General features: G+C 42.0%; 1 long non-coding RNA gene across 1 annotated transcript; it reads left to right on the top strand.

The window, feature by feature from the left end:
* The first annotated feature begins 1,460 nt into the window (after positions 1-1,460).
* On the top strand, positions 1,461-20,397 carry LOC142600730 (uncharacterized). Its single transcript, XR_012834290.1, has 6 exons — positions 1,461-1,561; positions 7,762-7,850; positions 10,667-10,799; positions 12,607-12,657; positions 19,378-19,858; positions 20,147-20,397. It is a non-coding gene; the product is annotated as an uncharacterized LOC142600730 (long non-coding RNA).
* Positions 20,398-21,735: the final 1,338 nt, after the last annotated feature.

The following is a 21,735-nucleotide window of genomic DNA, read 5'->3' as shown; positions in this document are numbered from 1 at the left end:
TCACTGAGCTCACCTAGCAAAAGGACAAACCAAGACAGGCACCAGTCCAGACCTTCAAGAAGTGTAAATGGAGCTACGCCACTTAACAACAGCACATCAAAACCGAGCTCACAGCCTTTTAACATAGAAGATACAATGACTGCGCTCTACCAGATGAAGCCCAACATCTATAGACCTACAGCTGTTAGTCATAGACAGAAAGGGATGTCTGTGACTATCTGCTTTCTTCATGCTGGTGGAAAAAAATAAAATTGCTCTGTGTGAGTTTCTGAGGAAAGATTGAGTGTAAAAGACAGCTTCCACGTTGGTTTCTGAAGGCACTGATGTTCTAAGTGTTTCTGATGTCTTCTGGGCGTGAGTTCCACCCTTGCGGGAGGCCATGTTCAGACAGAGTGAAGGCACGTGATTTTTCTTCTGTCCCACAAAGTGCTTCATGAATACTGAAAGAAGTCTGAACTGATGAATGCACCCAGAACTTAACCTTTGGGAATCAAACTCATTATGTATCACCCAATGCTGTTCAACAAAAATGTTTGTGTATTTTGAGTCTGCTTTGATAATTTCTCTCTTTTTAAACATCAACCTGATATTTTATTTAATTACTGTTCCATTCTGCCCAGTTCTATGAAATGACAAGCTAGAGCTGGAGAAGCCCAAACATCTCCTAAGATCACATCCCCTTTTTGGATTTGGCTGTACATGTAGAATAAGAGTGACGTAGCAGAAGTCCAAAGAATGGGAATATTAATAAAAGTGCTATTGATCTTTGTAGGGGATTCAAGGTTTTAAAAATAAAGTGAGAAAGGGCTAGATTTTTCTGCCCAAAGCATTTCTAATTATTTGTTTCAAAATCTGCCCTGTCACAGAGGCTCTGCCTTTGGATTCTGGTCCCTTGGTTTCCCTCTCTATGTGCATCAATTGAAACATGCAGTGGTTCCCACCTCAGTCACAAGCATAGCAGTCTGGGTCTTCCTCAGTTTGGAGGTTCTGTGCAAGTGAGGCACACAACAAGACCTAGGAACTACAGAGCCCTCCCGGCTTTCTTAGCAGAGATGCAGCCAGCCTGAGCCTTCAAATGTTATGGGAGCCAGGTTCTCACTCTCCAGTTTCAATCTCTTATTGATAATCTCCTCAGTACTGAACTCTGTTCACAGCATAATTTAAGAGTAAGAGATATGGTCTTCACATCAGGAAATGATGGTGGATTTCAGAATTTAGAATTTTACAAGGGAAAATGCCCACCCTAGTCACACAATCTTGTTGTGTACATACTCCAGAGGTGATTTTGATCTGTTGTTCAGATGAATTCTCAGTGAAAAATCATATATAAGTCTGGTGAAGAGGAGAAAAACCACCTCAAACGCTATTATAGTGGAACTGAAAAATATGGAGTCATAGAATCCAGATGACAAAAATAGATTAATTTTTCATGTAGTGCACTGCGGTTAATCCTTGTGCTCACAGTATACTTTATTTAGAATCACTGCAGAATTCCTCCTCTGATTTTTCTCCCTGAAATTAGCCTGTAGTGCTATGCTTCAGACTTCACAGGAGCCTAAAGGTATTTGATTTAATTTATATCTGTGAGTTTTGTTCTTTGTTCATTTATTTTAATCGCTGTTGGTTTTCTCTCCCTTTGACTATGCTAAGATTTTCGTTCTGATACATCATTGGTTATTATTATCTAAACTGTTCTCCACTGAATTCAGGTTCCCTAAAATTTCAAGTACAGCAATTTCATTTGAGAATGAGTATCATTAAATGAAACTGCTGGATTAAACTATCTCAGGAGCAGAATGTGCAGTTATAATTTTTATATAATGTTTATAAGGGCAATTCCAATCAGCATGCTAACACTTCAACATTTTCTGAGAATTTTCAATTCAGCATTTTTGATATAATTATTATTTTAAAGATTTTGTAAATGTTCTAAATTTGTAAAATATTATACTAATGTGTTAAATTGGGGTTTTTTTTGGTAAACATTAGAAATGCACTGTTTCATAATGTGTTCAAAGTGAAACCAAAATATTTCACTGGAGTATTTAAAAATATTTGGATGTTGAATCTTTGAAAATTAACATGATCAATGCCTATTGCAAGAAAAAAATAGAATAGCATATTCCACAAGTTGAAGCTGACTTATCCACTTGTATTTAATGACATAGTTATCACTTTTCTGTGTGCAATTACATTAATATTTTTAGATATATGGTTTGACATTTTGGTTCCAACTGTAGACAGGCAACTATGCCTTCAGATGGGTCTCTGCCAACTAAAAATACAGTCCTAGATAAGTACATGCAACCTCCACATTAGTATTAATGACACCCAGAAATAGACTGCTGTGTTGAAATAATTGAACTCCAAAGAGTTCTGTAGCTTGTCCGTTATTAAGCTAGATCCTAGCTTACATATACGTAATAGTATAAAGCTGAACAGCCTACATATCCGAAGGGTTAATGGCTGCTTCCATTAGAGCACTGTGGTCTGGTACAAATCTGCAGCTGCTAGCAACTTAGGAGCATAGGATATTGGTGAAAAAGGAGTCTGGGTCATGGCAATAGGTCCTCAAATCACGGTGCTTTTCATGGACAATGACATCATGCAATACCTTTTATAAACTATCCAAGTTCCAGCTTAAAATTGATCATTTGCTTGATGCTTACACTATCAGAAGGCTGCTCCAGACTGTCACTCCTCCAAAGTTAGAAAACTTGTCATTTAAAATTTAATCTATCATCAGTGAGTCACAGCTTTGTCTTAAACTCTATGCTGGCGTGTCTAGCATTGCAATGGAAGTCGGTTCACCTCTTCCCAAAGAAACACAGCGGAGGCTCCCCGTGCAGATGGATGAAAACCTTCTCAGTCTTGCTAGAACAGAGCGAACACAAAAACTTCTGGTTGCTGCCAGATAATCTCTCTAATCCAACTATTGAATCTCACTCTGCATGAGATGAATCAGATCTTTGATGGCTAATAAAAGCCTTGTCTGCATTGGTATGATTGACGATCTCCTTTTCAAAAAACAGAGGGATGTTAAATTCTTGTGCATACCAAACTCTGAATATGAGACAGCATTCTAGGTACCTTACTGTTTCAGAGTTCAAAGACTGTAGAGGATGTGGCTGCCCTGCAGAAAGGAGATTTAAAAAAGGAAAGGTTAAGATTTTAAGTAGTTTTCTCCTTATTTTACTCCATACATTACCTTTGCAAGTTCCACTCATAAGTCATAAAACTGTAGGAACACATTTTAGCCACAGTTGATTACTTGTTGCAGGCTTTTTCATCTCCCTCTGCCTCTGTTTAAACTATTACTCATGAGATAGGTGAACCTATATTCATTGTGTCAGTATTGGTGAACCAGTATTGCCAATATTTTTGTATCCTGCAAGCAGAGAGTAATGTCCTGTGAGCAGAAGATGCACTTGAGAATGCTTCAGCGCTGGCAGTCAAAGGTTTCACCAACATTGCTTCACTGAGGAGGGAAAATTCAGCGGTAGCTGACTTGCAGGGCTCCCAAAAGACCATTTTATTCTGCATCTAGGGTGTGACAACCTTTGCATTTAAACCACTGTGCCAGGTAGTTGGAATAAAAGATGTTATAAAAGCAACATTTACTTATCAAGATTCCTTGGATTTCTCTGCTTTTGTTTATAATGGGATAATCTGTTGCTCAAAAAATGTGAAAAAGCCTTTTGCAGAAAGTGGTAGAAAAACATTTTATGTTCCTTTTTACTGATTACTTTTGCTTGATGCTAGGAAACAATTATTTTAAGTGGATTACTTCCAAAGAATAACTTAATTTGATAATAAAACAAATACTGCTTTCCCATTTATTGATGAATCAAGCAAGGTAATTGGATTTATTACTTCTGAATCTATGAGTAATCCTGTTTCCAAATCACATATGTGTTTCCTCCTCTGCTTTTATGTTCATCAGGAGATGACACTTATTTATTCCTTCTCTTTCTGGCAGAAATTAACTTTTTTGAATCAGGACAGCAATGGTCTTATGCACTGCTTCTTAGCTCAAAATAGAGCTAATTTATGCTTAAGTAATATACATCCTTACTGGAGAAAAGTGAGCTTCATTCTGAGTGGCTAAGAACACAAGTTAATTGAAAACATATCTTGCATTAATAAATATCTATAATATGCACGGTAACAGTGAAGTAGATATAATGATGTTATGATGCTGCTTCATAGCAGGGGCCTGGAAGCCGAGGGGCTCCTAGAACGTCTATCCCAGCCTGATATGTAGGAGATGCCTTTGATGGGCATATACAGCTTCTCGGGGGAGTGGTTGTGCCAGGCGTTATTGATGCTTCTCCTCCCTCTGCTTTTTAGCTTGATACTGCAAATCCACCATGCTGAATCCTTAGAAGATTATAGATGATTTAAGACATAATAAAATCACAGAAGATTTTTCAGCTAACTGAATTAGTAAAATATTCATTTTTAGCAGTAATTAATCTTGTAGCAATTTATACTCCTAAAGCATCTTTCACCTGGAGATCTCACATCAGTTTGCAAACATTAGGTAAACTTCTTAGACTCGGTACTTAAATACTTAATTTGTTTTACAGGAATGGTCTGCACCGGCAATGGTCTACCAATATAGCTATGCCCACTCATACCACCAAATTTCTGAAGTGGAAATGTGGCTTACATTGGAAAAACAGTTCCTTTTTTGGTACAAAGTAAAATCTGTTCCTTGAGGGACTATGTCTGAATATTCTGGTTTAAAGTGTGATTTCTTTTCATACCTCTGTTCAGCTCAGTAATGCTAGCAAAACTTTTGAGAGTGGATCAAATCATGAACTGAAAATGCTAAAGAAGCTCATTCAAACTCAGATTATTTTCTTACTTAAATGGCAAACGACCCTTGTGCTCAAAATACATTACTTTATTGATGGGATTCATTGATCAGCGTGTGCCCTTGGTTCCATTGATAAAGATGCAAATCTATTACATTCCCCAGCTTCACCACCTTTACTTTCTGCATCAGTGTTGTCCCCTTGCCTGATAAAGCATTGCTCAAAAATGGACTTCCAGAGCTGAAAGAACACTTCTGTAGAGCTTGAACTGAATAGCCAGCTTCTGTCATTTGGAACTGTAACAAAATTGCAGCTGCTGAAAATCACAGAGTTCTGCTAGCTCTCATGGTTTTACTGTGGATCTGATATTTAGATGTTTTTCCTGGTCTGCCAATGTCAGCCATGTTCTTTAATGGTTGTCAGCAGTGAATAATAGTGATTAGCTTGGGAGTTTTCAGGGTTTCCAGGCTACCAAGCCCCATTGTGGTTTACACTTGCAAAATTTCAATCCTACTTTTCCATTTGTAGATGCCATTTGAATCCAGTGCTGCACTTTCCTTTCCTTTCTTTTTTTTTTCTTTCTTTTTTCCTTTTTTTTTTTTACCTTTTTTCCCCAGACAGGAAGAGAATGTGGTGTTTCAACTGAAATTACATTCTGGGGTAGAATAGAAGGGAGGGAGAAGAAGAGACATGTTATTTGTTAGGAAAAACATGCTATGGGCTGTGTGGTGCTGCCGGAAAGATTGCTCCTGCTGAGTCTACCCCCAGTCCCAAATTCCACGTACACACCTCTGATTCCCACTGCGTTTTCCTCTGTGCCTCCTTCCACGTAGTGTGAGAAAAAGCCAGATCTTTTGGACTAATGTAATATATGCTTTCCTCCTCAGTCTCTTCTGTCTCTCCCCATTACTCCCAGAAAGGGAGGGACTATTTCTGGCCATTACAGGGCTTTCTCATATCACTTCCAACGCATTCCTTGCCTCCGTTCACCCAGGAAGAATCTGCTGCGTTTGATTTCTGTCTCAGGTCAGTCGTCTCACAGCTATGTGCCAGGTCAGTGTCAGTGAGTTGTCTTGCATGGCAGAGCTTTGTTATACAGGCTGGTGGGTCAAGTTTCACGTGTTCAAAAGGAATCGGTGTCAAGACAAAGAGAAACAGCATACGTTTCAGTGCCAGTAATGGATAAACTACCGCATCAACTACACAGCATGAATATCTTTATCCAGCTGTGTTTAGATATTGTTTTCATTAATTATGGGTGTTCCTAACACTTGACACAAACAAGGACTTCTTTTTTCTGTTAGGTCACCTTTTTATTAATTCATTGTTCTTCCAAAGAATAATATCCCCCCCTATTAACTGGCCAGTGATACATCACTTTTTTTAATAAATCTCAGAATGCAGCTGTGCAAGCTACTGCTCTTTGGATCATCACTTCTGAAAGAAGATACCTTCTTCTGTCCACCATGAATTAAAATAAAATTGCTTATAATCCATCCTTTAAAGCCCCATGGTCAAATTTATTCCTGTCATCACAGAGCAGGAAAGAGCATAATTACTCAATGGTGAACTTAGTCTCATGAGTTTAGCTGTGCTTTGAAAGCTTTTTTGATATATGTGTTGTATTTTATTTATAATTTTTTCTTTTGCTTTGCTTTTTTAATACCAATGCTATTTAGTGGCTGTATTAGTAACATGAACTTTTTAACATCGACTGCATCAGAACCCTAATAAAGCTAATGACATTTTAGCCTTTGTCAAAGATTACACACAGGGTATAATGAGCAAAAAATACTTATTTTTCAGAGATATGCATTTTGAGAGATCGGAAGTACTCATGCATTTATTGACTACAGGGAAGCTGTTTGAATTCAGACAAATGCATTTCACACAATTCATTTCAGGGCTGATTCATTTTATCTGCATGTCTCCTGTGCCAAGTGGGAACATTAGGCCTCTTTAAAAAATGATGGGGGATAATAAATGCTCCAGGCATTTGTTTTGCTGAAATGAAGTAATGGCAGAGAAGCATATGGTGACATATATTTTTAATTACTTTTCAACAATGTTAAATGTTTTTTCCTTATTTTCATATTTAATGTTCTTGATCAAGCTTGCTAAATAGGCAGCTCTTATGGAACACACCACTTTGTGCAATAACACATGACTAATTTTATGGGCAATATTATATATCCCTGTGTATCAGCAACATATTAGCCATAGAACTTTGTTTACAATGCTTTGTGCCATCCGAGGAAGCTGGGCTGGGGGTGTGTGTTTTGTTCCTGCTTTATTTTTTCCTCTGAGCTCACAGCTCTCAACATCTTTGGTTTCGTGTTCTTATATTTTTGTTTGTGCACATAAAGCAGGAAATATGCTGCTCTTCTGGTAGACTAAACAAAAGGAAATCCACCTGGGACCAAGCAGAGACACTAGCCTCCCTTTTAACAACTTCACTTCTAAATCGCCCCTCCATCCCCTGCCTTCATCTCCCTCCCTGTAGCACAGACTCCACACTGAAGCAAAGTGAACACAAACAGGACACCTGTTCCCAGCCCTGCTAAACAGAGAAAAGCTACTAGTGCCTAAAGGCTAAAGCTGAGCTGGACGTATTATGGCTACAGAAGTTGGCTAGGCTGCAGATATACCTGCGCAAGGGAAATCTGAGCCTGTCGCACCATGCCAGCAAGTAACAACTAAAAAAGTAACTTACATCACAGGAGGATGGCAGGGGGAAATCAAGGTACAATTATCACCACTCGTCTGCGCCTATATACCATCTTGCTGGGATGTACACAAGTGTTCCTTCAATACAAATTATTAAAAAAAAAGTAAAAAAAAAAAACCCTGTTAATTTGCTATGAACACTTACAGCAGGCAACCACACTCTCCCCCCCCCTCACTTGTTACAGAGCTCGCACAAATTCTTCTTTTTCTGCAGGCGTCACAGTCATCACCAGTGTGAGCAGAAGGATGCTTCTTGTAGCATGCCCTGGAGATCAACAGACCCAGGCTATTTCAGACCAGTGAGTCCTTTCCAGAGCTGAGAGCTCCTCACAGAGACTGCTCTGCAACCGTCACCTTCTTTTTCAGCTTGAGTGGCTTTTCTTCTTGCAGCCGTGGCAGTATGGCAGAAAAGAGATGGAATAGTTCTCTCCTGTGTCCAGCGCTTCCTTTCTCACTGCTAGTGATTCGGAGGATTAAAGCAGCAGGATATAAAGCAACAGATGGGGATTTCATTCATTCCCTGTGCTTTGAAAACAGATTCTAAGAAATATATCCATTGTTATTATTGTGACCTCCAGTACGGTGAATGCAGATTTCAGTTTGAGATGGGAGGGGGATGTCTCTGGCTCCAGGGAAGTGGGCACTACAGTGGAGAGATACAGTCTAGTGATATTTTATCCACATTATTCAAGCAAAAAACCCAGTTTGTAGCAAAGGTCAGTGCATCAAAGACATACAAGATACTCCCATTTTTCTCCATCTCCTCCTCTTCTCCCAGGGATCCAGTGCAGAGGAGCAGAAGCTGGAGGGGTTGGCAGTGGAGAGGTGAACCCCAAATATAGCTCCCATGGCTAGGCGCTGGCCTCTCAGGCCTGCCCCTGGTACTGGCAAAAAAATCCAGCAAACAAAGAGAAGCAAGAAGTTGGTTGTGAGAGGAGGAAGACCATGGCAATCGGTGACCTGGCTCCCATGCTGCCTGAAGCTGTGGCAGGGGAACTGGCCAGTCCTGAACCTCCTCTTTTATGAAGAATTTTTGGGACACACTTTTATGGCAGAAGAGGGAAATGTAGCCTTTCCACCCTGATCAATGGGGCAGCCTTGTGTGGATGGTCTATGGAGAGGGAGGAGAGGATTTCCTTCAGCTCCCTCTCTCCCCAGGCTGCTCACCGAACGGCTCCCAGGTAGACCGAGGGCTCCAGTCTCAGAGCAAGGGATGAAGGAAAGACCCTCCAGAAACGGCCTCATTCTTGTTTTAACAGATACCGAAGGGAAAGATTAGTCCTGGGGAAGAGGCTTTTGCTTCTGAGGTTCATAACCTGGGAGTGCTGTGGAGCTTCCAGAACCCAGATATGATAGAGGATGTTAGCTTTTCCAGAGTCTTTGCTTTTAATCTGCACAGGTGAAGAATTGGGTCAATTGTGCATGGCCAGGGACAGCAGTTCCCCTTGCACTGCAGCTTTGCGTGCTGGAGATAACACTTTCTATAAATCAAGACAGGCTGTAAAAAGTGACAAAAACTGTGAAGTTCGGCTTCCCAGGAAACTGTTACAATGTATGTGTATTTTAAAAAAAAAAAAAAAACCCACCACAAAACATTTAACATCCACATCCCGTTTTGTCAATCTTTCAAAACCCCTGACAGGGATGTGAACATTGCTCAAGAGCTATTACATGTCGTGATTACAATTTGTTCTTTCTGAAGAGGGTGATGTCTAAGTCGTTTTTGATGATTACATTTCCTTGGTCTATATTTATTTGAAAGGCACTTTTCAAACCTGAGAATTGTTTCCAAACAGTATGCATAAATGATTAGTACTGCTTTCGGCTGTGCAGTTTGATCCCTATTTCCTTTAGATGTTAGTCTAGATGTGAAGACAACGTCCTACCTGGTGCAGATCTTAACCACTGCAGCAGCTGAAAGAGTTGGAATGATTTAAAGATAAAACCAACCATTTCCTATAGAATCAGTCATAGCTCTGGGTGATAAAATCTACCACATACTTTGCATGTGCTAAGGATGTGGTGTTTACTAGCAAATGCTTTGTAAGCAACTTGTAAATACCATGGCTTCAAACACACATTCCTGTTTCGAGCTTCATTCTGTCACCTACAAGCAACTTAGTTCTACTTTGCGCCTGCTATGCCACAAACCCGAAATTATCTTCTAATTTTTCAAATTCAAAAGAAACTCTGTCTATTTAATTGTTTAATGCCTCTCTAAAGAGTCAGGACATTTTACACTAGGCTCACCGGCATGAATACTTATCCTAGATATCTGCCTTTGAAAAGGAGGTTCTTCATTGTTCCAGTAAGGAAAACATTTTGTGAGTGCTGCAATTTCTTTTCCAGCTAAGCGACAAGGAGCATGTGAGTTTGGATAAAATAAGTGTATATATTTTCTTTCTAGTAATTTTTTTTTAATATATGGAGTTTAAATACTCCATTATTAGTGTCCTTCACCATTTGCAAACCAGGAAGGCACAACTTTTCTTGAGAAAAGAACAGGCAGCCACCTACTGAAATGTCAAAACCAAAGAATCATTGTGTTTTGATAGCACATGCTATGTAGTGAAGTCTGTATAACTCTCCATACATTCTGATACATTTTAGACTTGTATTTATTTGGAAAAGAAAATAGGGAACAGTTGTTGCAAAAATTAGGACATATTCCAGAAGACGTATATGAGTAGAGGGACTGATTTTTAAGGTGCATGTGAAATGAGCACAAACTAATATTGTCTTTGTCAGCACTAGCAGCACTGTGGTCTGATAGTTTTTATAGTCTTTGCTGGTTTTGACCAAAGTCTTCCCTTGTGCAGATCCTGTTCTTGGAGCTGTTCTTTCTTCTCCTCTATTTGATCTGATACCTGTTTCCAAATTTAATGTGCTTTCTGTCCTTTGGTTCTTGAATGACCTTTCTCCTATTTTCCTCTCTTCTGTTATTCAAGACTGCAAAGTGTACTAAAACTCACAAAACAGGCTTAATGCAAACCAAAACCCAACCTGTCTCTGTAATGTGGGCATGTGTGATTGGGAGCAATGGGACAGAGTTACTGCCGGGACATTAATATCAGAGGCAAACATCATTTAAATAAATGTTCTTCTGAAATGCAATAAAGGAGCTGGATTATGTCCACCCCCCTTTTTGGTGACAATGTGTCTTGAAGTACACCTGATGTCTCAATCCTTTTGCATGCCAACTTGTGGCTGCAAAGCTGCAGGGAGGAATCACATCCTGCAATTTTGCCGCAGGTGAGAAAAGAACAAATGTCTCAAATCAGAGACGTACTGAGGGGCAATGCAGCACCATTATGCATGAGGGCGGGGGATGGCACAGCTGGAATCATGCATACAGTATCAGGTGGCACTGAAGTGTTTATCTGGGGTTGCTCTTTGGGTGGACGGAGGCACTGACGTGACCTCTTTAGTCCCCCAGTGAATTCTTAGTCCTTCAGCCTTCTCCTTCCTTTAAAGAAACTGAAAACGTCCTTCAGAGGTCCACTGTTCATCTATGGAAAATTATTTGTAAATCCTTTGCTGAATTTGGGCTTGCATCAGAAGTGGGCTGAAAGAAGCGATGAGCCAGAGCTGTGAGACAGACCAGATAGAGTCTGTATAACATGTACCCCCTTAAAAATAGTTACTGTCTTCTTCTAAAAGCAGTAACAGAATATGAGTTGTAATCTTGATGTTTTTAGACTGTCAGTTTGGCTCTAACTGAATTACCGTTTAAGGCCAGTTTGTACATGGGGTAGGAGTGTTAAAAAATAATCGACACTAGCTGCTTTCATCTATCACTTTCCAGTGAATGATTTTCTATTTAATTCCTGCTAATGTTTGTCAGCAATTTTCTCATGGGTCTTTTTTTTTTTTTTTTTTTTTTAATCTTGTGTGGTGGGTTGACCCTGGCTGGGGGCCAGGTGCCCACCAGAGCCACTCTATCACTCCCCTCCTTCACTAGACAGGGGAGAAAAAGTACAACGAAAAGCTTGTGGGTCGAGATAAGGACCGGGAGAGATCACTCACTAATTATCATCACAGGTAAAACAGACTGAACTTAGAGAGGGAATTCATCTAATTTATTACTAAGCAAAACAGAGAAGAGGAATGAGAAACAAAATCAACTCTTAAAACACCTCCCCCCACCCCTCCCATCTTCCTGGGCTCAACTTCACTCCCGGCTTCAACCTCCGCCCCCCCCAGCGTCACAGGGGGACGGGGAGTGGGGGTTACGGTCAGTTCATCATGCGGTGTTTCTGCCGCTTCTTCATCCTCAGGGGGAGGACTCCTCTCATCGTTCCCCTGCTCCAACATGGAGTCCCTCCCACGGGCTACAGTCCTCCACGAACTTCTCCAATGTGAGTCCTTCCCACGGGCTACAGTCCTTCACGAACTGCTCCAACGTGGGTCTCTTCCATGGGGTGCAGACCTTCAGGAGCAGACTGCTCCAGCGTGGGTCCCCCATGGGGTCACAAGTCCTGCCAGCAAACCTGCTCTGGCGTGGGCTCCTCTCTCCACAGATCCACAGGTCCTGCCAGGAGCTTGCTCCAGCGTGGGCTTCCCACAGGGCCACAGCCTCCTTCAGGTGTCTCCACCTGCTCCGGCATGGGGTCCTCCACAGGCTGCAGGTGGAATCTCTACACCCCCTCATCCTTCCTCCATGGGCTGCAGGGGGACAGCCTGCTTCACCATGGTCTTCACCACGGGCTGCAGGGGAATCTCTGCTCCAGTGCCTGGAGCACCTCCTGCCCCTCCTTCTTCACTGACCTTGGTGTCTGCAGAGTTTCTGACATCTTCTCACTCCTCTCTCTGGCTGCAAAAGCTCTCCCTAACTGTTTTTTTCCTTCTTAAATATGTTATCACAGAGGCACTGATGGGCTTGGCCTTGGCCAGTGGCGGGTCCGTCTTGGAGCCGGCTGGCATTGGCTCTATCAGACACAGGGGAAGCTTCTAGCAGCTTCTCACAGAAGCCACCCCTGTAGCCCCCACCCCTGCTTCAAAACCTTGCCACGCAAACCCAACACATCTTGCTTCATTCTGTCAAATTTGTCTGCTAAAGAAACTGTTTAATTTCCTGGGCCACGCTGGAAGAACGCCTGTGATTGCTCAGGTGAGGACTTGTTCCGAGTCAGAAATGCTTTTATAGTCAGCTAAAAAGGAACAAAAAGCACACCCCCAGAACTGCGAATTCCAACACCTCTTCTGGCAGTGTATGCAAGGCAATATCGTTTTTGAAAGCATAATAGTATTTCTAAAATCCAATTAAAGATCTTACTTTCAAGATATCTTATTTTCTGTTCCAAATAATCTGCACTCTACAGTATAACTTTGTCATCCAGAAGAAAGCCTGAAATTAAGAGAAACGTTATATGATCTTAGCATCTATTATGCATCTTTCTATTTGTTGAAGGCTTGCTGTAGAATCTGCTTGTTTCCAAGGAATGAAAATTGCTTATTATCCTGCATAATGAAAGAGAATGTCGTCATCTATAATTGTTAGTTTAGGATACTTACTGTACCCTTCTATTATAAGTGGGTTTGCATAAAAAAGGGTTCAGTAAAGGAAGCAGCTTTAAAAAAAAATCTTAAAAAAAGGAGAGATTTGTTTGCAAGTGAAATTTATGCTTTTTTGACTGTAAAACGTATTGGAACAAGTTTCTTAATTGACACATTGTAACTTGAATATGTATGCTATTTACTGAATGCAATTCGTGAATATTACAGTCTTTTTTTCAATGATCATAGAAGTGTGCTTCTATATATACCCAGGTATATAAATATACCCACCTGTCTATGTGTGTCTGCCTATGTGGGTGTATTGTATATGTGCTTAATGCTTTTTTTAACACAGAGTTTTCCAATATCTAGGCATTTTTTCAAGTCTATTCCTTGTTTTATTTCCCCTGATTAATTTCTTGCAAGATAATCTTTACAGGTTAAGAAGGTTTGCATTAACACCCTCTGCCTGAATATGACAGCTCTGTAAACAGCAGCTGTATGGGGTCAGTCATAAGATCTAGAAATCAAAACTATATGGGCCTTAGTCACAGCTCATGAGACAAACACTATGTGCTGGAAATTGACTGCCAGACAGCCTTTATTTGATAAGTTGCACTAGACTATATGTCACACTTTCTACAGCAGTAGTATTTGACACGCACACAAAAGTGCCTATATGATAAAAAAAAAGGAAGGGAAAAAAAAAAGAAAAATCTACTCCAAACTTTAGGAGGAGGTTGTTAAAATCATTCAACTAGAAGGACATTCTTAGAGGAACAAATATTTGTGCCTAAAGGGTTAGAAAAACAGTTGAGACCTAAACTCCCATGAACATAGAAGCATAGAATAGTTTGGGTTGGAGGGGACCTCAAAGATCATCTAGTTCCAACCCCCCTGCCATGGGCAGGGACACCCTCCACTAGCCCAGGTTGCCCAAAGCCCCATCCAACCTGGCCTTGAACACTTCCAGGGATGGGGCATCCACAGCTTCTCTGGGCAACCTGTTCCAGTGCCTCACCACCCTCACAGTAAAGAATTTCTTTCTAACATCTAATCTAAATCGACCCTCCTTCAGCTTAAGGCTATTACCCCTTGTCCTGTCACTCCATGCCCTTGTAAACAGTCCCTCTCCAGATTTCCTGTAGGCCCCTTCAGGTACTGGAAGACTGCTATAAGGTCTCCCCGGAGCCTTCTCTTCTCCAGGCTGAACAACCCCAACTCTCTCAGCCTGTCCTCAGCTCCAGCCCTCTGATCATCTTCGTGGCCCTCCTCTGGACCCAATTCAACAGGTCCATGTCTTTCTTTTTCTGGGGACCCCAGAGCTGGATGCAGTGCTCCAGGTGGAGTGCAGGTGGAGAGTGGAGTAGAGGGGGAGAATCACCTCCCTCGACCTGCTGGTCATGCTTCTTTTGATGCAGCCCAGGATACAGTTGGCTTTCTGGGCTGCAAGCGCACACTGCTGGCTCATGTTGAGCTTATCGTCCAGCAACACCCTCAAGTCCTTCTCCTCAGGGCTGCTCTCAATCCATTCTCTGCCCAGCTTGTAGTTGTGCTTGGGATTGCGCTGACCCACGTGCAGGACCTTGCACTTGGCCTTGTTGAACTTCATGCGGTTCACACGGGCCCACCTCTCCAGCCTGTCAAGGTCCCTCTGGATGGCATCCCTTCCCTCCAGCGCGTCAACTGCACCACACAGCTTGGTGTTGTTGGCAAACTTGCTGAGGGTGCACTCCATCCCACTGTCCATGTTGCTGACAAAGATGTTGAACAGTGCCGGTCCCAGTACTGACCCCTGAGGAACACCACTCGTCACTGGTGTCCACATCAGGTATTCTGAGCTGCTAGCTCTTTATGCAATTGCAGAAGTGAGCTTTAAAGCTGTGACTGCAGTCAGCAGTAACAGTTTATGCCTGCATGGAAGAAAAAAACAGCACTGGAACAATGAACCCAAAGAACTACAAGATGAAGAAAATGAGAACTTTTCTAATAAGGAAAATAACAGTAAAAAACAGTGTTAGAATTGGTATCAGCAATCAGTGTAAGAGTTCATATAAAACTCTCCTCCTGCTATCAGTCATGGATTTTTCACTCAGCCCCAGATAGCCTTCATCCATCTCACTGACATGTCCTGCCAGGCTCAGGGTAACTTAGCCTCTGTTTTGGATAGCACTGCAGGGATGTCAGATTTGAGAAAGCAAGCTGCAAAATGGTTGCAGTTCATTTCTAAGCACATACACGTGCAACTCCCCCACAGTTAGCAGGTATAACGTGTCCCTGTGAGCACGCAGGCACAGTTGGGAGCCAGCTTTTGACTTCTGTCAGTGCCTAATTAAAATTATGCTAATTCTAACAATAAAATTACAACTTTGTAAAACTAAACAAAGAAATGTGTTTACCACAGTGCTAAGTATTTTATTTGTCTATCTCTTCCTTTCACCTCCTGACAATTAAGGGAAATGTCTACAGCAAAAATGTCCATGGCAGTTCATCAAACATTTATGTGGGGCTTTCAATTTAAGAAGGTTGAAAAACCACCTGTGTTTTTCTGGGCTATCCACATCCCATTTTTTTTCCAAATTCCAATCTACTAAAGGTGAAGCTCCCAAAACCCTCAACCACTCTATGGCTCCTGCTGTACTCAAATACCTTTGCATGCGATGCTGAGCTTTCCAAACCATTTCCAACATTCTTCCCATACTTTGTGGAGATCCTAATTCACTGCTCTCGTGGTGTGCAGGAATGATGTTACTCTGTGAAGATCTAGAAAGAAACTCCCCTGGTATGGGAGCTGACAAGAATCTCTCCTTATACTTCAGAACTTTTGGGTCTCCATCTAATTAGGTTGTACATTGCTAGGAAGTAAGCACCATGCTGTGCTTGCTTGCTTGCATCAAGTCAGACACATTCCAGCAGAGCTCAGGTGCTCTATAAAATACAAATATAAATACACTTTTTTTTTTTTTTTTGAAGTGGTGGAGGATGGTGAGGGAATGAGTGGAATGTTTTGATCCCATAATTCACCAGTCTGAGAGAAAAGCAGAAAGATTCATATTCCAGCATTTAAATTGTCACAAGTTGAAAAGCTTAGATACATTTTATTTATAGCGCCTCTATTGTTTTATTAGGGAAACAGACAGGAGGGATCTTCTTTGTAGTGTGGCAGTGGCTATGAAATTGATCTTCAGGGGGAGGTAATCTTGACAGAATTTGCAACAATGGAATGTGTATTCCCTTTCTGAAGCTATGTGATGTTATGAAAACTGGATGCTGTACCTGTGATGCTAAAAAGGCCATAATTTCAGGATAGTCCCAGCTCAGCAGTTGTGTCTTCCAGTATTTCAGCCTGCAGGCTGTGCTCAGAAATGGAGTCTACAAGTGAGTGGAAGGTGGTCTGTAAAACAACTGAAAATTCTGGAATAAAAACCTTAACTTGACACTTTTCCATATATTCGACCGTTTTTGTGTCGCTACCTGCTTACAGCTGCTGTCAGATCTTTTGCTGGATATGTGCATACGAGAGGGCCCTTCTTTTACATTTTTTCCCCAAAAGGATAATGTGGTGCTGGGGATTGAGGAAGGTCAAGAAATACAACCCTTTGTAGCTTGCGTAAAAATTTGCACACCCTCACACAGACTGCAAGCACAATGTGTCTGTATTTGAATCCGAACCTGAATTCTTGGATCCAAAATCCATCACTGTGCCTGTCAGCACCCCTCTATGGCCTCCAGCACCGTATGGTCAGCGGTTCTCACAGGTGACACATGTATAGCAGGAGTCCTTCACGAGCACTGCTGTGGCTCCATGGCTGCAGGGAGCACCTGGAAGTCCCCAGTTCTGCTGACAGCTGGAAAGCAGCTGATCCTCTGGCTTTATGCCTCACGGGGGCTGACTGAATTCCTCTTTCTGTTTGGGTGCTGATATCTTGGAAATACCCACAGAGTTGGTCTTTACGCTTCTGTGGTGGGTTGACCCTGGCTGGGGGCCAGGTGCCCACCAGAGCCGCTCTGTCACTCCCCTCCTTCACTAGACAGGGGAGAAGAGGTATAACAAAATGCTTGTGGGTCGAGATAAGGACAGGGAGAGATCACTCACTAATTGTTGTCACAGGCAAACCAGACTGAACTGAGAGAGGGAATTCATCTAATTTATTACTAAGCAAAACAGAGAAGAGGAATGAGAAACAAAATCAACTCTTAAAACATCCCCCCCACACCCCTCCCATCCTCCTGGGCTCAACTTCACTCCTGGCTTCAACCTCCTCCCCCCTCAGTGGCACAGGGGGACGGGGAATGGGGTTTACGGTCAGTTCATCATGCGGTGTTTCTGCCGCTTCTTCATCCTCAGGGGGAGGACTCCTCTCATCGTTCCCCTGCTCCAACATGGAGTCCCTCCCACGGACTACAGTCCTTCATGAACTGCTCCAGCTTGGGTCTCTTCCATGGGGTGCAGACCTTCAGGAGCAGACTGCTCCAGCGTGGATTCCCCACGGGGTCACAAGTCCTGCCAGCAAACCTGCTCCGGCATGGGCTCTTCTCTCCATGGATCCACAGGTCCTGCCAGGAGCTTGCTCCAGCGTGGGCTTCCCACAGGTCACAGCCTCCTTCAGGTGTCTCCACCTGCTCCGGCATGGGGTCCTCCACAGGCTGCAGGTGGAATCTCTACACCCCCTCATCCTTCCTCCATGGGCTGCAGGGGGACAGCCTGCCTCACCATGGTCTTCACCACGGGCTGCAGGGGGGATCTCTGCTCCGGTGCCTGGAGCACCTCCTCCCCCTCCTTCTGCACTGACCTTGGTGTCTGCAGAGTTTCTGACATCTTCTCACTCCTCTCTCTGGCTGCAAAAGCTCTCCCTAACTGTTTTTTTCCTTCTTAAATATGTTATCACAGAGGCACTGATGGGCTTGGCCTTGGCCAGCGGTGGGTCCATCTTGGAGCCGGCTGGCATTGGCTCTATCAGACACAGGGGAAGCTTCTAGCAGCTTCTCACAGAAGCCACCCTTGTAGCCCCCCCGCTACCAAAACCTTGCCACGCAAACCCAACATAGCTTCACAGAACTTGTGAATCCCACGTCACATCACTTCCACATCCAGAGGAATTTCACCAGGCTCTGGGATAGAGGAGGATTTTTTCTGACTAGGGATGCTCTGCTACAGTTTATGATATTTAGTTGCCTTCAACCAAGCACAGAAGGGAGGGGAAGTTGTTTGAGTCCTAATGCTGTGACCTGGAGGAATTATTTCGGAAGGAGAGGGTGGAAGTTTGGTTAAATTATCATTTATGAGACTGAGAAAGAAATGATCCTAATAGCATCAAATGTCCCAACCTACTTGATCTGAGCTGTTGGGGGTCAGGTCAGTAGGTCATCACTGACTGCAAAAGAGGATCATTTCTACCTTAATAAGGCAAATATGGTTTATTTCCATCTAACAGATGGCAGTGGATGTGAGTCATACATCTGGCTGGGATGTATTTTTCTGAACAAAGTAATTTGGCCAGCAGTTTCCAGTAGCTCCATGCTCTTCCCTATGGTTTCAAGTTTTCATGTACTTTATGCACTCTGACCCTATACTGTTATATCACATTTGGTAGAAAGGAAAGGCAGCATATAGTGCTAAAAACATTTTTTCCTACATTTGGGAGGACCATATTGTTTCAAATCACAAAAGCACAAATGTGACACCTGCTTGAAGTCCTTATGATGCCTTTTTGCTCTTCATCTTTTTTCTGCAATACTCCAAACTGCAAAGGGAAAGGAAGCAGAGGATGCTCAGACAATTTGTATATTTATGGCGCTAATATGACTTTTAACAAGTTATTCTGAGAGTTCTGGAACTTTCGCAAATGGGTTTGTATCTTCTAGCTATTCATGAGCTCTGATTGGGATCTTTGCTGTAGTGATCCTCCAGTGTGGATTTCTTGGTGTCTGATAAAGTGAGCTTTCATGATGCAAACGATCCTTCAGTTTCTTTCTGTTGCCTGTTTATGTGAAATCTGCAGACAATTATCTTTGAGGTTTCTACCTTTCTTCGCAGTTAAGGTGAGCCATGGGTTTCAAATGTGGCTATACACGCTTGTACACAGTGGAACCACTCAAGCCTTGCTTGCAGAAGGAATCAGGCTAGAATGATATGACTCTAGGGCTGCAAGGAATTTCAGTTCAGAGATATTGCAAGCTGACAGATTCAGAAGCAGAGTCTGTCTCTGATTTGATTTTAGAAGCTGATCTTTCTTTTGATTTTAAGAGCTGTTTTCTGAAGGAAGTAATAGATTTTTTTAAGAGAAAAAATAAATTGCTGAAAGTATTAAGTATCTTTTTTTATTATTTTTAGTAAAATATCAGCCTCTGGACATCACCAAACAGACGACTTTCCTGAGAATGAAGGATTAGTCTGGGATATGGCATTAGCTATTTTTCCCTAAGCAAGTTTGAGCACTATCAAGGATAGTGAAACACCTGCTGTTTTTCAGCCTCTGTCATAAGGAGACTGAGATTTACTTGAGCTTAGTTAAGTTAAATTGAAACTAAAGTGAAGAACAAAACAGCAACCTCTACTATAACTAAGATTATTTTGATACAGCTCTAAATGAGGAGAAAAGATGAATCAAGATTCTATGTACATCCTTGAGAAGGTCATTTCAAGATACTTGTATCCAGATTTCTAAGGAAATGCAGGTTACATGGCCACAGTGTGTACTAGTGTTGTTTTCAATAACTTTCAAATCTGCTGGCTATTTCAACCACATTTGATGGTAAAGTAAAAATCTGAAAGATAATAGAGCAAATAACAGCAATTATTCCATTTCTTACAGGTAAGTATATCCTTGTGGGTAAAGCTTTCCCTCCACCTCCCTTTCCAGTCTTAAACTGGCATGGTTGATGAGTGAAGTGCTTTTAAATAGCACCTCTCCTCCCATTTTCCCATGTTCCTGGAGCTGTGGACTGTGCCAGACCACTTCTCACGGACAGTGAGTGTAAGCACTTGAGTATATAGCAATTTCACATCAGTTGGAATAATGTTGCAGATGTAAGAAAAACAGGGGAAAAATATGGAAAAAGGTTTATTTTAATGTGCTTTTAATGCCTTTTGCCTTTAAAAGATGACCAGCAGATTTATCAGTGGGAGACAGATTACTTGTGGAGAAAATGCTACGGAAGAAGGGAAATGGATTGTTGCTTACATGGATTCACCCGTTTTCTGGACAGACTTCAACACACAATGAAACATGGTCTGGAGGCAGTTTTGTTACGCTTGATCCTATATGAAGGCAAAGCACAAGCTCAGTTGTTTAAAGGCATGTAACCCATGTGTCACAGATCTTGCTAAGCTCCCTGGCTAGACGTTGACCAGACACTAGAACATGTGTGCCTTAAGCCTTGAAGTCTGAATAAAATCTGTGCAGTCCTAGGATTAACTTCAGTCCTTGAGATTTGTCCTTGCTTCAGATTACCTTTTCCCAAATTTTAGCTAGCATGAGCATGCTGAGCTGCAGCTCATTTCTCAGGTGCATGTGGTGCTGTAAACAAATTATCTTTATTCTCTGCTAAATAGAGCAAGAAAATCTTCAAACCTACCTAAAATAACAACTCCTCTTTATATTCCCAGTGTGAGTTTCTTTTCATTCTGTGACAACCTAAGCTGCTCCTGCAGCTCATGAGTTAACTCCTGTGTGGCTTGTCCCCAGGTAAGTCAAATATTTCTCTTTTCAAATACACCCCTCTCTTCTTTCTTCATTTCCTTCACTATCTCTCTCTGCTTTTTTGCTTGCCTTTTTTTTTTTATTAGTTTTTTTAATCCCTGTCTTCCATATCTTTGTTTTGCCTGTGGTAACTCTTCCTGGCTCCAAACTCCCTCTCTACAGAGAGGTGAGCCTCTTAAACTTCAGTTTCTCACTGTCCCAAGTGTTTTCATCTCAGCAGATAACCATTAAAATTTAATTACTCACTGCTGCCTGGGTTCTGGAAAGGCTGTAATGCAGATGCAGACCATGGTCAGCAGTACATGTGCATGGGGATATCCCAAAATACACCTGACTTCTTAGTAACAGCTTCATAATATGAGCCAGAGCTAATAGATTGTGCACAGACTTTCCTCTGCTTAAAATGTAAAACACCACTTCCTTAATGTCCTACGATGCAGCTATACAAACACACAGATTTTCTTCTTCCTCTAGCTCATTTGCTCAGCACTCAAGCACCAATTTAGAATGACTGATCTGGTTTTAATCCAGATGGCTTGATGTAGTGGTTTCTCTCCCTCTCACTAAGTCACTCCCTCCTTTTCTTCCCCTGCAATTTGTCTGCATTGTTTGGTTCTGTTTTACAGCCTTTGGGTAGGACAGGTATTTTGCTATCTCCTTTACTGGATACCTGACATTTGTGCTGCCATTGTCTGCCATGTCTTTCAAGTCACTCCCAGAGACATGGTGTTTAAAGGCAGCTCCGCTGGGAATAGCATTAGAGCGGCACTGATTGTCTCATGATGTGGCATCACTCCTACAGGTAGCAGGTATTTTCCTGGCAGCTCGTCTTAAGCTTAGAGTGGAATAGCATAACTGATAAGGGGTAAAGATGTCTGCCATATATTAGCAGAGTTCTGTGTAGAAACCTACGCAGCATCTGCCTTGCTCCAGCTCTGCCCGGTATTATAATCATGATATTGGTAATCTACTGGGCACTTCTGAGAATT

The sequence above is a fragment of the Balearica regulorum genome, chromosome 2, assembly GCF_011004875.1.
Source record: "Balearica regulorum gibbericeps isolate bBalReg1 chromosome 2, bBalReg1.pri, whole genome shotgun sequence".
Taxonomy (NCBI): Eukaryota; Metazoa; Chordata; class Aves; order Gruiformes; family Gruidae; genus Balearica; species Balearica regulorum.
The sequence above is the reverse complement of the archived record's forward strand: the minus strand, read 5'-3'. Positions and strand labels throughout refer to the sequence as shown.